The sequence below is a fragment of the Typopeltis vanoorti genome, chromosome 7 (genome assembly GCF_054136105.1).
Source record: "Typopeltis vanoorti isolate ZY-2024b chromosome 7, IOZ_Tvanoo_1.0, whole genome shotgun sequence".
Classification (NCBI taxonomy): domain Eukaryota; kingdom Metazoa; phylum Arthropoda; class Arachnida; order Uropygi; family Thelyphonidae; genus Typopeltis; species Typopeltis vanoorti.
Window position 1 is genome coordinate 76,356,344 of NC_143555.1, and position 6,000 is coordinate 76,362,343.

The window sequence follows — 6,000 nt, forward strand, 5'->3', positions numbered from 1 at the left end:
AATTTAGTCCCTTCATCAAATCATGTAAAAATGGCTCGCTGTTTTAAATAATCAATTTATTGAATAAACAATTTCTTCATGAAGATCATCAATCAAATAGTGATTTTCTATACATGAAACATGAATCAGACTAAAAAAAAATCCACATTCGGGTTGCACAAGACTTTTTAATACTCTTTGGAGCAAGTGTCACACGTTGGGTACAGTACTGATCTCTCTCTCTCTCTCTCTCTCTCTCTCTCTCTCTCTCTCTCTCTCTCAGCATATTTCCATCAGAAATTGTTGTCAACCACGGAAAACTGATATCAAATGTAGATTCTTCTATATAATGGCTCTGCTTGAAGCTGTAGATTAAATTTTCCAATTTGGATCAAACCTATTTGATGACGTTAAGCAATTATCCTATCTTTCTAATCCGTCTAGGACTGGTTGAGTCTCCTCCTAATGAGAGGTTACTGGCGTATTAATGCAGCCGGTTCGCCACTCCTCTGCTTCATCCCCTAAGGGCAATATTCATGACTGTATTCGTGTGTGTTCACGGGACCGATTTGCCTGCGTGCGGGATGAAAAACCCCCAGATAAACTGGGGAGAAAACCCTGCTGTCCATGCCCAAGACCGGCTAACTTGGCTATGGCTGAGGAAGATCCTTAAGCTCCTCACGTCAAGCAAGTATCACCAGTTCAAATTTTAGACGTAAATATCCCATAAAGTGTTCTGCTTAGTACCGCTTCGCTTATAAAGGGATGTCAAATAAAACATTAAACTCAATCATCCACCACCACTTAAAGACATTCACAAACATCCATACCATAATGGAATTCGAACTCACAGTCTGTTGAATCTCGATTGCCCAATCCAGTAACTTACATTAAAGACGCGAGGTCTTCAGTTTTTGAAAGAAATATTAAAAAAAACATTTCAGAAAAATAAATATTAATAGTTCCTAATATTTTATTAATACTAGAATACTAAAAACCAAAACAGGAAAATCAAATCATTTACAACATCCATATAAAACGCGAAAATCAAATATATCATAAAAAGAATAATATCATGACTGTAATGGAGATAACATCATAATAAGGGATCATATTATATATCAGTCATAAAGATATTCCATCCATAACACACATATTGATGAAATTTTACCCTACGAGTCACAGGAAGTTGGATAAATACGAGGTGATACCACATTAAAGGGTCGGATGTTTTAACCTCATTAATAGCGTAGGAAAGGTACATAAATTTCGGCCACACCATAAAGGCCACGCTTAAATGGGCGATTAATTTATGTGAATATTAATCTGAATGACAGAAATGGAGGCCATTTCACAGGTTATACTCTCTTGCTGAAGGTGACGAAATATAGTTTGATAGTGATAAATGGTAGGCGAAAGTAAGAGTTCGTATCACGTGGAGTCGAAGTTAGGTAGGTCAATGGTCTTAGAAGAGACATTACCCTAACGAAATCCAAATCACGTCTTGTAATAATAAATACGTATTTCAACAGACAAGAAAAGAAATTAACCGTTTTCCATGATGTACAAGGACATGCAGGGATGCCTCCAATTAGCTATGGCTGTCATAGAAAGAGATGCTTAATTATTCATGAATACAGGTGAGAAAAAGACATAAAATCTTCAGATTGTGTTTGCCATTAGTCTGATTAAATAGTAACTTTAATATTAGCTCTGACTTCATGACTAATTGTTAACAGAATGGTCAGTTGATGTAATGACAGTGGGGCTTAATCATAGCTATGTAAAACTGGTTGGGAGGGCATCACACTTATTGCAATAAGTGAAGTAGTTGTTACAAGCTTTTCAGGACTTTGTTGAAGCACGAAGTCATAAATCTCTCAGATAACACTTTCCCTGCTTGCTTTTAAGAGAAGATAACCGAATGGCTCAAATGCAATCAAATGCTGGCGAGAAGGAAAACTACATTGATCTAAAGTAATACTATTGCTGCGTTCCAGGCTTCGCTATTTAGGAGTTATTGCTACTTGAACAGAACGCTCCTTCTATTCAGTTGCAGCATCCGACATGCTATTAAAAAGAAGTATAAAAAGTAGGCCAGAGAGGGAGGAGACAGACGCACGTTTAGCTAAATTAACTTCGCGTTAGTGGGGCACTGTAATGCACTTCCAGGTAGTGAATGAGGAAGTGGATACTAAGCCCCCTTTTGGGGCCCCATTTTGCACACTGTCTGTATACATTCATTTCTGTCCTTAAACTCGGTTCAATATCCACAGCTTAAGTTCTAGTAGAAAGTTAAAAAGTTTTCGAAGGGGCAACACCCCCCTCTTTGCAAGAGCTATATATATATATATATATATATATATATATATATATATATATATATATATATATATATATATATATATATATATATATATATATATATATATATATATATTATGTATATACTATATTGCAAAGAATAATTACACCTAGCAATTATTCGTCCTCACGCAGTACAATATAATGCAATAGTAAGAGCCTCGGTACATAGAAGTATCTTCGAATATGTTGGGAATAAATAATGAGCATTTTCAACATTTGCTTGAAGTTCTTTAAGGATTAGCTAGTGATGTAACCATTTTGCTTACTGGAGACCTGAAATGGCATAGAATGCATATTTCGTCAAAATCGAAATTCTCTCTAAAGACAAGAGGAACTTGTTTTAAGGGCTTTCCAATTGAAGCGAATTTAGCCTATCTAATATGAGGGTGGCAAGGTCTTTCCTGTGAAAAGAATATAGAACTTGGTTTGGATATCCAACTATCCAATATTCTGTTCAGGTATGACAGCAGGAGAAAATGGCAAGATATACAAATTCCAAATGCAAAATTAATTTCGATATTGAAATTCAAGGACTCCGTCTATTAATTTATGACTAGAGACCTTCTGTTCAAACCATGGTACAGAAACAGTACAAGAATGAAAGTTATTTTTTGGAAGAAGAGAACTATTTATTAATTATAGAGTGCATTTAGTAGAAAACGATCAAGCGTATTCGAAAGCGGCTACTATGATCAGTACTTCAGTTATGAGAGTTGGAACCTAAACGGAATCCTCAGGGAAACTGATATAAATGTATCAAACTCAGTTGAGAATAGCATACATAAAATTCATGGAGAACCAATGAAATTTGTTCTCCGTGAATTTTATGTATGCTACTCTTTTTATGTTTTACACTCTCATTTGTTCTCCAAACAATGAGAGTGTAAAAAATATAGAATTTATTTTACACAAAAAAAAACCAATATCTTTCATCCAACGTAACATGGACATCATCGGGGGTGGGGGAGTATCTACATTTAATACATGAATCAGAAGAATGAGTCATAAAGTATGTGCCTACCAGAACGTGTCTCGGTCATAGGTGAACTAATAAGGATAATACTAAGAGTTCAAACAAAGGAACAATTGTAAAAGCTGTTTAGATTTATAAAAATATAATGAACAATTAATATAATCATTGAATTAATAATTTAGTAAATAGAACAGAAACTCCAATTTTAAATCAAAAATCAAGATATTGAAATATTCTGTACGACTTATACGTATTCTTATAACAAACGCTACGAGTAATATTCATAAATATCGCGCATTTTAACAAATGATCAATAATAAGGATATAAAGGTTTTATAGCGACGTGGGATCATCATAATATTCAAGACTCCGAATTTGAATATCGAAATTAATTTTGAATATGGAATTTGAATATGCAATTTACAGGCAGGACACAGATAGAGCAGGGACTAGGAGGCGAGGCTATAGTGAAAACTCATGGGAGTGTTATTATGATTTTGTACATTTATTGAATCTGTTTGATATTATATTAAACTTAACAATTCAGTGGGTATTTAGCAGCGGGTGATGATTATAATTATGATGAAAGCCTTTTTCAAACAAATAAAATGATAAACAAAAATAAATGTCTCTTAACAGAAGACTTAACTTTCCCTGACAGTGATTGTGATTTTGGAACGAATACTCGGAAAGCAGTAACACGTTTTTTCAGTCTTTTGGGATGGCTGTTTTTTTTTTTTTTTTTTTTTTTTTTTTACCAAATGCAAAACACCCCACAAAAGGAGTGAACGCAATAGCTTGGTACCTTTTGATGCAAGTAGTCGTCAGGCTGCGGAGCTACTCATAGATAGTGAATGATTATAATCAAACCATTCTGGTTTCCCAAACGTCATGTTAAATACTTTTACTTACATTCGCTAAGAACTTAGATTTTTCAGTGAAATGGAGTTTAATCAATTTTCATGCTCATATTACAACCCAACTGTGTGAATTTGTCGATCATGTTGCCAACGATATATGGGTTCGTGTTATTTCTTTAAATATGTTAATAGCGTCTTTAAATTTAACCAACGGTTCTTGTCCACATCCGAATTTTATTTCCTTATCTGAAAATCTACAAAAAAAAAAAAAAATCCTTAAAGTTTCTTTCTTTGAAAGAGCAGAGAATTATTTACCACAAAGATTCTTGCAACAATCTTCATTTTGTTAATGCTTTTACAAATTTGTTAGTTTGTAGTTGCAATTTCAGCAAATCTTAAACTTAATTTTATGTGTAGCGGAAGTAATATAACTTGGTTCGAGTTAAACTTTCATGCAGAGTGTTCTTGCAACCTGACCTCAGACTGATTCTTCGCGGACATTGTTTCTATATCCAATGTTGACAATATGCTTTTCCATTTTCAAGGGTGCGCGCGCGCACGCACACACACACACGCACACGCACACACACACACACACAAATAGAAACAACGTATAAGTGGATTGCTGACACAACATACAAAGTATTTTTAGGTCTCTAGAAAGTAGACAAATTCTCCTCATATTTAAGATTATGATTTTTAGAAGTTAAAAAATCATAATGGCCACGGCATATCATTTGAAAATTCTTTACATTATAGCAAAAGAATGGATAATTTTTCATAACCAGCATGGCTGCTACAGAAAAATAATCCTTGGTACTTACACGACCTTAAAGGTCATCGACCTGCCCATGCTGGCTTCCGTAACCATAAGTTTAGGATAAGATAGTTAGTCGTAGGCCTAAATATATATTTTTGTGTATAAATTGCGGCTGCGAGATAAAGAATCCGAGTTTTTTGAAGGAAAAATAAATCCTTTCTATCTATGCACGAGATCGGATACGTCATCTTCAACAGAAAAGCCGTGATAAAGTTTCTTTACGTCCTAGACAAGATTCGAATCCAGGTCTTTCCGACCAAAAGGTTTCGTTGAAAGCAGACCGAGCTACGGACGCTTATAAGATATTCAAGATAACAAAACAATCGAAGAAGCCTGTATTATTTTAACAATAGTCATATAATTTGTCTAAGATTCATTGTATTTTAGGACTGGGAAAATCCCGATGCAAAGCAGTGGAGCTAACTTCACATGAATTCATAACGCGCCTGCAGTTCGCCTCGGTACACTACCGGGAGAAAGGGTTTTACTTAAATATTGTGCATTTAATTTGATCAAAATGACTGAGAAGGTAAGGGAATATAATTTAAATTTTAAAAACTAAATTCATTTGGATAAGGCAACTAGAATTTGTTAGTGTATTTAATTATTTAATCTCTATTTAATTAATTAAATAGAGATTATTATCCAAATGATCATATTTATTATTTTAAAGCAATACTAGATTCGTCTCAAAAATGCTTTACCATTGACTACTCGAGTTCATTAAATCGCATTGCAAGCTTCAAATACAAATTATATCTGGAATCCAATTTACGAACTTCTGGGATGCATGTTGCTGCGATCTAAATGTTATCCTTTCTTCCTGTTTTACGCTTAAGCGTAGACCCACTCGTACATGTAGGCTTTCGAAACCAAATCCGACGGAACAGTCTGGTCAATCCCCAATCCTGTGGTCTCCTATGTCAATGTGTGTGTGTGTGTGTGTGTGTGTGTGTGTGTGTGTGTGTGTGTGTGTGTGTGTGTGTGTGTGTGTGTGTGTG